Raw genomic sequence first — 11,559 nt, forward strand, 5'->3', positions numbered from 1 at the left:
CTTAGAGGTATCAATACAGTCCTACCAGTTTTTAAGCAGATTGTGTCTTCTTTTATCATCTTTAGTTTTTGGAACATATTGTTAGAATGTTTAATCAAGGATGAATAATGTCAGAGCTCTTGCCCTAATGTCTAATTTTGATTAATTCATCCAACCATTCTGGTTTGCATTTCCATACTGTGGTTTCACTCATTTTGTAAGTTCAGACAGTACTATAACTGGGAGAATAATTTTAGGGGACAGCACATGGTGATGGTGTGGATGCCTTTTCTGGCAGTAGAGATAAGTAGATAAATAAAGATGTGTTGTTATGCAGCTGGGATCTGTCAGTCCCTGCTCAAAGCACCTCCTTCTTGGGTGAAGCTTCAGGAGCTTCATTCAGAAACAATCTGGTCAGATCAAAATGACTCATCCTCTTTCCTTCACATACTATGTAAATCCTTTCGTGTCCCTCAGTTGAATGTCTGAGCTTTGAAAGGTACGCTTATTGTTTGTTATGTCTTAGACTTTCTTTGTATCTGTTAAATATCTATGATAATAAAAGCATAATATGCTAATTAGACCAGACAGCTGAACGACCTTCCGGACGACCTTCCAGGTGAAGCTGGGTCTGCAAGGACCGTGGCTGCGAGGGCCAAGTCCCTTGCACAAATTTCGTGCATCAGGCCTCTAGTTATGTATATAAACTCTTATCAAGATTAAATTTTTTTAGTAGATAGGAATTCATTTATTAAAAGTATATTCATTGATTACCTACTGTGTGCCAGACACTGTCTAGGTCATGTGCACAATCAACAAAGTCTTTACTCTTATGGAATTTATAATCTTGTTGGAACTTACAGTTTTATAGCCTGGTTGCTAAAGATTATATGAGTGTACATATATCACACATATATACATGTTTATATACATATATCTGTGTACGTGTGTGTTGGTGGTAAGCGCTAATAGAAAATAAAGTGAGCAAGGGGACAGAAAATTTCACAGGAGTGCTATTTTAACTCGTCAGGAAATGCCTCCCAGATGAAGGAACACTTCAGTAGAGATATACATTAAGAGGTGGAGGGAGCCCGGGTGAGATCTGAGGGAAGAATATTTCAGGCCAAGGGAGGAACTCGGTTCGTGTGTTTGTGGAATTAGAAAAAAAGTGGTGTGGCTGGAGCACTGTGACAGGAGAGTGACAGGAGACAAGGTCTGAGACATTGTGAGGAGCCAGGGCATGTAGAGCCTGTGGGCCTTAAGAAGGACTTTGGAATTTATTCTCTATAAAATGGGAGTATACTGAAGAGTTTTGAGTTAGGAAGGGCATAATTTGGCTTATGTTAATAAATGCTATATATATATATATATATATATGGTATAAAGAATAGATGTATAGTGGAACTCATGTAAACATAGGTAGACTCATTGGGAGGCTATTAAAGTAGTGCAGGAAAGATGATGATCTTTGCACTGATGAGGGATTGCAGAGGAATCAGATTCACAATATGCTTCAAAGGTAGAACCTATAGGCTTTGCTGATATTTTCTATATTGAATTTGAGAGGCAGAAAAGCTAAAATGACCTCCTCATTTTGGCCTGAGAGTCTGAAATAATAGACATCACCATCTCATTGAGAGGGAAAAATGATATTAGAAGAGTAGTGATTTCCAAAGTCTTCCCTAGTAGTGAAACAATTCTCAATGAATATAAGTGAAAACTCCTCCAAAAGACTGAATTGATTCAGGACTTCTTTATGTTACTTCACAGGCATTTTTTACTCTTGCTAATGAAAGCTTAGGATGGCAGCAGAGATAAAAATGATTGGTGGGGCTATTAGGGAAATATTCACAAAGGCTAGAACTATTTTGCTTGACAGGCAGGAACAATGACTACTAAAGTGGCTTTGGGGACTGGGAGTGGCCTAAAAAAAAAAAAATCCTAGTTTAAAAGTATACCAATCTTTCCACAGATCCTCTGACTTCACTATCATTTCGCTGCTACCAGAAAGAAATAGAGGAGCTCCCTGTTCCCCTTAGTTGGGTTTTAAATCAGTACTAAATGTTTAAATTCTGAAATTTAATTTAATTTTTTCTTTTTTTGTTTACATTTTTATTTTCAATTACAGTTTATATTCAGTATTGTTCTGTATTAATTTTAGGCATACAGCATAGTGGTTAGAGACAACCATCTACTTTACAAAGTGATTCCTCTGATATTTCAAGTACCCACTGGGCCCCATCCATAGATATTACAGTATTATTGTCTATACTTCCTATGCTGTAATTTACATCCCTGGGACCATTTTGTAGCTACCAGTTTGTACTTCTTAATCCCTTCACCATTTTCACACAGTCCCCCAATCACCCTCTCCTCTGGCAACCATTCCTCTGTTCTCTGTATCCATAAGTCTGTTTCTATTTTATTTGTTTGTTTATTTTGTTTTTCAGATTTCACATGTAAGTGAAATCATGGTGTGGTATTTGTCTTTCGCTGTCTGACTTATTCCACTTAAATAATAGTCTCTAGGTCTATCCTTGCTGTCACAAAGGGTAAGATTTTAATTTCTTTTATGACTGAGTAGTATTTCATTGTGCATATACATATACCACAGCTCTTTAATCCACTCATCTGCTTCATGGGCACTTGGGTTGCTTTCATAGCTTGGCTACTGTAAATAATGCTGCAACGAACATAGGAATGGATATATTCTTTTGAATTTGAGTTTCTTTGACTACATATGCATAAGTGCAATCATTGGGTCATAAGGCAATTTCGTTTTGTGTGTGTGTGTTTGTTTTTGTTTTTGAGGAAACTCCACATTGTTTTCCATAGTTGTTGCACCGATCCTGCATTCCCACCAGCAGTGAACTACGGTGTCCTTTTTTTTTTTTACATCCTTGCCAACACTTGTTGTTAGTTGATTTATTGATGGTAGTCACTCTAAGAAGTGTGAATTGGTATCTCATTGTGGTTTTAATTTGTTTTTCTCTGATGATTGGTGATGTTGAGCAACTTTTCATATGCTTATTGGCTATCTGCATATCCTCTTTAGAGAAGTGTCTATTCAGGTAATTTGCACACTTTTAAATTTGATTGTTTGATTTCCTGGTGTTGAATTGTTTCAGTTCTTTATAAATTTTGGATATTAACCCCTTATTGAATGTATCATTGGTGAGCATGTTGTTCCATTCAATACGTTGTCTTTTCATTTTGTTGATGGTTTCCCCTGATGTACAAAAGCTTTTATTTTTATGTAGTCCCATTTGTTTATTTGTTTCTTGCCTGAGGAGATAATTCAGAAAAAATATTGCTAAGAGAAATGTCAGAGATTTTACTGCCTGTTTTCTTCTAGGAGTTTTATGGTTTCAGGTGTTACATTTGAGTCTTTAACACATTTTGATTTATTCTTGTATGTGGTATAAGATGGTGGTCTAGTTTTATTTTTTTACATGTATCTGTCCAATTTTCCCAACAACATTTATTGAATCAACTGTCTTTACCCCATTGTATGTTCTTGCTTCCTTTGTCATAGATTAATTGGCCATATAGGTGTCTGTTTATTTCTGTATTCTCTACTCAGTTCCATTGATCCATGTGTCTGTTTTTATGCCAGTTGATTACTATAGCCTTGTCATGTAGTTTGATATTAGGTAGTGTGATACCTACCACATTGTGCTTCTTTTTCAAGATTCCGGTCACTGTTTATGTCCTATGTTTTCTTAATAGAAATGTTATATATTAGGTTTAAAGATTATGTTTATAATTCACTTTGAGCTAAATTTTCGTATGCTGTAAGGTAAGGGTTATGCTTATGTTTTCCAGTTGTTCCAGCACCATTTGTTGAAAATACTATCTTTATCCCATTAAATTAGCTTGTCAAATTTGTCACAAATCAATTAACCACACATGAGTAGGTCTCTCTCAGTACTCTGTATTTTCTTCCTTTGATCCATAGCTTGATTTTTATATCAATGACAAATTGCCTTGATTTCAGTAGCTGTAATTAAGTCTTAAAATTAATGCATGTTCTTCAACTCTTTTTTTTCAACTTCCAGCATCATTTATTTTCCTAGAATTTGGATACAATTAACTGTAGCAAGACAATGCTCAGTACTATTTAAGCCTCACGTTATGTTCTTAAACTACCTCAGCATTTATAAATGTGAATTCATATTCCAGTAAAACTAAAAAACTAAAAAAAAATTTTTAATATATTTTTTATTGACTTTAGAGAGGAAGGGAGAAGGAGAGAGAGATAGAAACATCAATGATGAGAGAGAATTATTGACTGGCATGCCTTCTACTGGGGATCGAGCCCATAACCCGGGCATGTACCTCGACTGGGAATCAAACTGTGACCTCCTGGTTCATAGGTTGGTGCTCAACCACTGAGCCACACCAGCTGGGCTGGAAAACTAAAATTTGACATACCAACGAATTTATTCAATATTGATGGAACTATAAAGTTTTATATGTTTTTGGCCTTTAGAAACTAGCTTACAAATTAACCAAGTTACTCTTTGCTTATCTGTCCTAAACTATTTAATGTTATACCAGCAGACCCCTCTCCCATAGCTTTTACCATGTATAAACAGATTATTCCTCCCTAGACAAAGTGAAAAACAAACACAAAAGTTTCCACCCAGAAAAAAAAGTTAACAAGTTTATCCAATTCTAAAGTATCAGCAGATATAATACTAGAAATAGGACATGGGCAACTCTGAAGTCTTGTATAACAGAAACTTACAGTGTTGACTAAAAGAACACACAGGTTTCTTATTACACATTATTTTAATGGGTCTCAGATTCTGTGACAGGTTTTTGCTCAAGTTGTTTCCATGAAAAAGTACTGATTTTAAAAACGAATAACTTAAAAACTGCCACATACACACAAAAGAACCAAATGGTCCACAAAACATTCATCTTTCCTTTGGAAGTGTTTACGATGCATTGTAATCCTTAACCAGTCTTTTACTATTAAACTTAAGAGGCCAATTGAGACCAGTTCTGAGACCGTTCTTCCACCACTGGTTAAGACTGGGGTGGCAGTAATTGAGGATAATATTCACTTAGCCTTCTGAGCTTTCTGGGCAGAGTTGGTGACTGCCAGCTCCAGCTGCCTTCTTGTCCATGCTTTGATGACACCACAGCAACTGTCTGTCTCATGTCATGAACAGCAAAAAGGCCCAGAGGGGGGTAGTCGAGAAGCTCTCAACACACATGGGCTTGCCAGGAACCACATCGACAATGGCAGCATCACCAGATTTCAAAAACGTAGGGCCATCTTCCAGGTTTTTCCCAGAACGATGATCGATCTTCTCCTTCAGCTCAGCAAATTTGCAAGCAGTATGAGTTGTGTGACAATCCAGCACAGGCGCATATCCAGCACTGATCTGGCCTGGATGGCTCAGGATAATCACCTGAGCTGTGAAGCCAGCTGCTTCCACTGGCGGGTCACTTTTGCTGTCACCAGCCGCACTGCCACCGAGAACGTCTTTGACAGACACGTTCCTGACATTGGAGCCCACGTTGTCTCCAGGAAGAGCTTTACTCAAAGCTTGATGGTGCATCTCAACAGACTTTACTTCAGTTGTAACGTTGAGTGGAGCACAGGCGACACCATGCTGGGTTTGAGAACACCAGTTTCCACTCTGCCCACAGGGACAGTACTGGTACCACCACTTTTATAGACATCCTGGAGGGCCAGACAGGGGCTTGTCAGTTGGATGAGCTGGTAGTAGGATGCTAACCCCAGCTTCAAGCAGCATGGTTTCACCGGCATGGCCATCTTTATGGGTGACTTTCCATCCCTTGAACCACAGCATATTAGCACTCGGCTCCAGCATGTTGTTATTATTTTAACAGAATTATACTTTAGAATCTTATAGTGCTATGCCCTCTAATTATTTTTCTTTTCTTGTATTTGAATATGTATGATATGATGATAATGTAGGAATATAAGCTTATATATATTAATTTTCAATGTCATTAATCCATAAAATTTATTCTTTTTTTATTTAAAAATGCAATGTAATCCTACTTTGATAAAGTGTATATTCTGAATTTAGTTATTTAGTAGTGTTTAGATTTGATGGATGAGAATATATTAGTCTGAAGAAATTACTACTTATTAAAACAGTTTTATTTTCCCTATGTTATATTGTAGATAAATGGATGAACTTGTATATATGAGCTATTAGTAAGAAAACTTGTACAAATTCAAGGTAATATTAATAACTTTAAACTTATAAATATGGAATATATAATCTAGTGGTTTAAGATGAATATTCAACCTAAAAATTGAGAATGGCCCTTCTGAGTCTGCCTTTCACTGAGGAGAAAGCATGAGATGATATTGAGAACTTGATTTGATTCAATCTTACAGCAATAAAGACTGAATAACTCATGTAGGTTATTGAACTGAACTAAGTAAATAAAACTAAATTCCAATAAAAGTATGAACTTTTGAAATGGAATATAATATTATATAGAGATATAAAAATACATATATGGAAGCTACAGTTAAAATTAAATTTTTAAAAAGAAATATAACTATTGAAAATCTTGTGTAAATGCAAGAGACATGTGAAAAAAGGTAAATTGTTCATTTGACTCTAGAAGGATTTGTTGAACTTTGATCATTTATTAATTTATTAAATCTATAAATATTTATTGAACATCTGCAGTATAACACATTGCTCTGTGTTCTGGGCATAGAGTTCTATAAGACCTCTACCTTCAGTGAAATTACATGTTCATAAAGATCAAATTAATTTGATACAATGTTAAAAGTGATGATATAGCTAATACAGCACATATGCTCTTAATGAATAGATATGTGATCTATAAATTATAACATTAATAATAGTGCTAATATTATGAAATATGTTAGTATAATATCAATGTTTAAAACGTTAAAACTGCTTTATTATATTCACATATTTTATATCAAGCAAACAATGTATCAAGACTAATGCCAAAAAAATGTTGTCATGAAGGTTACTAAAGTTTCAATCAATGAGAAAACAGAACCATAGTTTGTTCCTTTGAATTTGCTTTATTTAAACATGAGAAAACAAATATTTTACCTAGTTAAGGGTTTGAAAAGTAAATGTTCTGGGGTAGCAAAAGAGATTATGAAAGGGGGAGACTGAAGAATGTCAAGCAAAGTCCTATAATAAATTCATGGCTCCTGTGTACCTCAGGAGTTCAATCCACGACTGTTACTTCACACCCAGGCTACCTACACTGCCCCTTTGCCTTTATCATGCCCTAACCATTCACTTCCTCATTTTTTATCCTCATATCATCTCATTCTTCCTCCAGTGAAATGGGACTTGGGAGTGCCATTCTAGAACATTGGAGAACACAGAGCATTATGCCCCCTGGTTCTCCACTGCATACCTTCATGGTATCTGCCAGAAACTGACAGATCCTCCATGAGAAATTCTAATTGAGTATTACATGCAGCAAAGATCAAACTTACAGATTACACACACACACACACACACACACACACACACACACACACACTCCTATTATGCAAATTGTCCCCACGGGAGTTCAACTGGGAGACCGATCGATCACTTTGATGGCACTGACCACCAGGGGGCGGCGTGGAATGAAGGAAGGCCCAAGCAGGAAGCTGGCAGCTGGGGAAGGCAGGCTCCGACCGGCAGCTGGAAGACCCCGATAGGTCCTGATTGCCGGCCAGCCCTAGGAACCCTGCACCAGGCCTCTAGTCTATTATAAGTGCTTATTATCAGTAGGTTTGTATTTTCTTCGTACATAAGCATTGGCAGAAAAAAACAAGTATCCCACTGTTCTAGATTAGAGAGTCACTGCTGGTCTGGTACCTGGGTTATTTATTCCTTGAGAAAGTTTAACTTACTCTCTCATTTAAATGAGTTACTCTGAAGGAACTTTACTCTCTCCTTCTCCCTCCCAAACTTCAGTATTACTGTCCCCATCTTCTGGGACAGATATTGTGACCCTTCTTGGTGTCTTTTTGGTGATGATAGAACTCATTCCAGCCCCAGTAATCTTGAATACTCCTGTATCAAACTACAAAATCGTTCCTGATGCTTTTGAAACAAAAAATATATATGAACAAACAAACATTTAAGCCTCTAGCTTCCTGGAATTATACCTCTCACTGATTTCTAAGTCAAATCATATATATATTCTTCACAATGCTGGTGCCATGCATAAAATTCTCCCACTTTCAAACTTTAGGAAAATGATGTAAATGGGAATTAACCATAAAGAAATAGTAAAACTGATTTTTATGGAATGAATTTTTATTCCTTGAGCCACATTTTCCAAAGCAAGCCCCAGAATATCCTGTGGGATGATTCATAAAACACAAAGGGTTTTATGACTTAATAAATGCAGTATAATAAATATAAACTATATCTCATGTTTTACATTCAATACACTTTAACATAATACTCTCTCTCTCAAATGTCCTATTGAATAAATCTGCTTGACATAATATTTCCCAAGTTTATTTTGAAGTGCATTAGTGAGGAGCTCAAAGTCTGCAGTCAGATCATATCCTGACTCTGGCATAACTTAGCTATGTGACCTTGGGCCAATTATATAATCTCCCTGTTTCTAAATTCCATAATCTACAAAGTGGGAATAATAATAACAATAACTGCCTCATAGTTTTCTTGTGAGGGTTGAATAAATTAATGTATATCAAGTGCTTTGAATAGTACTTATAAGTACTCAAAAATTATGTGTGATTTGAATTGACTTTGATATCATTTTTTACATGTAGCATCTACTTAAAAAAAAAAAATATATATATATATATTTTATTGCGTTCAGAGAAGAAGGGAGAGGGAGAGAGAGATAGAAACATCAATATTGAGAAAGAATCATTGATCCACTGCCTCCTGCACGCCCCCCACTAGGGATTGAGCCTGTAACCCAGGCATGTGTCTTGACCAGGAACCGAACCCTGACCTCCTGGTTCATAGGTCAATGCTCAACTACTGCGCCACGCCGGCTGGGCTACATGTAGCACCTATTAATAGCTTGTTATTAATAATGTATTTATTACTATTAACTAATTCTGAAATGCTGGTTATGCATCAGCTGTTGTTTTAGCCAGTTTGAGCTGCTATAACAAAATATCACAGACTGAATGGCTTAAACAACAAACATTTATTTCTCACAGTTATGGATGCTAGGAAGTCCAAGATCAAGGTGCTGGCAGACCCTGTGTCTGGTGAGGATCCACTTTCTGGCTTGTAGATATCTGCATTCTTCTTGTTTCTTCACATGGTGGGGAACAGAGAGCGAGTAAGTGAGATTCCATATATTTTTTTTAGAAGAGCACTAATCACATTCATGAGGGCACCACTTTCATGACCTAATTATTCCACAAAGGTCCCACTACCTAATATCATCACATCAGAAGTTAGAATTTCAACACATGGATTTTAGGGGAGGGTACACAAACATTCAGTCAATAACAGCTGTACTACCAATTTTTATTCTAAAGAAAAACAAACAGACATAGATTAAATCATTTCATTCAATTAGCCAATGTTTACATAGCAAGATGAAAATATCAGACATATTTTGTAGGTAGAAGGCACACAGCATAGAAACCTTGGTCTATCTGTCTGACTTCAAGGCTTTGCCAGCAATGGATGGGCTTAACAGTCTTCTTGTATTTATTTAAGATACTTGAGACATTAAACATGACCATCAGCTATCAAAATCTTAATTGCAGAAGACAAATCTATTATGTTTGGGAATTTGGCACATATAAGAGTACTTACTGTCTATGGTCAGTTTTCCATGGCTGATTGCATCAGGATAAATGCCTGCCCCAAGGATGGATGGTCAGTTGCCTGATGAGTTCTTTCAATAGGGGTAATAATGATAAAATAAACAATTCTGAACTTTCTCTTAGGGCATCTGAATATCAGACATACTGAGAAGGAATCTTTAACCTCATGAATTCAGTATGAAGAATCAGAACGTTGCTAACTCACCATAAGATTAAGTCATAGGATCAGAACACTCCTGATAGAACAGACAGAGTCAGGTGTATCTGATTTTCACTAGAGCTACTACTATATTCTAGTTTCTATGAAGTCTGACTTGTTGCTGTTCATATTTTCCATTCTGTCATGTATCCTTTTGGAACAGGAAAATTTTGACTAGCTAAGATATCACAAATATTAATATTCATATATGTAAAGCATCTGTTTTCTAACTAGAGAAGAAGGAAAGAATTTTAGTTATGGGTAGTAATTTTCTGAAAGAAAGAGGATAGAGAAAAAAGCTTCTTTAATTTTGAGCTTATTACCATTTAACAGGGAATTAACTCAATGAAAGGGGTTATAAAGACATACCAGGTATAAATTCCTCCATCCTATTGAAAGAACAGTGTGGTATCCAAGGCAGGAAATTATGACCAAATTTGATGGAACTACTTGTGTAGGTGCCATGAGTCTAGGGGCCCTACAGAGCAAGGCCGATGCTCACAGAAGTTGTTAGTGAAGAGGTTTTTTTCCCAGATCTGCATTCAACACAACATCCTTCTAGTCTTTTAGAGACAGTTCTAAAGCTTGGGGCATTGGATTGTAATGGCTAGAAGCAGTGGCTCTTTTCCAAGGCCTTTTGGGGTCGCAGGTATGGATATTATAAGCCCAAAGGAGAACAGAAGATGAATGTAAACAGGACATACTGACTCCAGTTGACAGACTGCTTCCTAAGCACAATGAAACTTTCTTTGAACACTTCCAGAAAACAGTTAAAAACCTGGAGAACAAGAGGAGGAGAGCTTTCTTCTGATTAGGCAGAAAGGACAGAGGATGATGATTAAATAACTTTCCATTTTTAAAAATAAGTCTGTTAAGTCTTGGGAATACTAGTTATAATTAAAATAAATCCCTATCAACTGAGATAATATCAGCATATCCAAAAAGATTACTTCCAACCTGACAGAGCTTAACTAACATAATTATATGGTACACTGCCTACAAGAAGTGAGTACAGACAGCAGTGTTGAGAGTATTTTTCTACTAAATTAATACGGGGATAGAAAAGACTGAGCGTTATTTATTGATTGATTGCCATTCAATCCAGAAAGGACTGCAATCAAAGAAATAAAAAGCCAAGAATCACGTGGTAGAAGTTTTCATAGAAATAAACATTTGAATTTGTACAATTTAACAAATTAACAGTTGCTATAAAAATATATGTACTTCTTTCTACTTACCTTTTTATGTTGAAAAAAACAACACTGTAGACCCACTAGAAGTTGTATAAATGAGGGTCCATGTATCCATCATCCAGCTTCTGTCAGTGGTGACATCTTACACAGTCCAGTATCCAGACCAGGATATTTATACCGGCAAATTACAAATAACTAAACCAATTCCTGAAATACCATAAACCATTCAAGCTCACCAAAGATTAAGTAGATGATTTGAATGCTTCTGTACATGTTAGAAAAATTGATCTGTAATTTAAAAGCTTCTGGAAAACAAATTTCCAGGTGATTTTACTGAAGAATTCTACCAAGTGCTAAAAGAAGAATATCAGTTCTAC

At 36.2% G+C, this 11,559-nt stretch overlaps 1 long non-coding RNA gene and 1 pseudogene across 1 annotated transcript; both read right to left on the reverse strand.

The window, feature by feature from the left end:
- Positions 1–5,047: 5,047 nt before the first annotated feature.
- On the reverse strand, positions 5,048–5,837 carry LOC139012823 (elongation factor 1-alpha 1 pseudogene; annotated as a pseudogene).
- Positions 5,838–9,178: 3,341 nt separating this feature from the next.
- On the reverse strand, positions 9,179–11,312 carry LOC139013046 (uncharacterized). The gene is made up of 3 exons (XR_011471923.1): positions 11,228–11,312; positions 9,780–9,861; positions 9,179–9,267 (listed from the first exon to the last, which is right to left on the reverse strand). It is a non-coding gene; the product is annotated as an uncharacterized lncRNA (long non-coding RNA).
- Between the last annotated feature and the right edge of the window lie 247 nt (positions 11,313–11,559).

Source organism: Myotis yumanensis, unplaced genomic scaffold (assembly GCF_028538775.1).
Source record: "Myotis yumanensis isolate MYYU_CA2020_CCGP unplaced genomic scaffold, mMyoYum1.0.hap1 SCAF_6, whole genome shotgun sequence".
In the NCBI taxonomy this organism is placed as follows: domain Eukaryota; kingdom Metazoa; phylum Chordata; class Mammalia; order Chiroptera; family Vespertilionidae; genus Myotis; species Myotis yumanensis.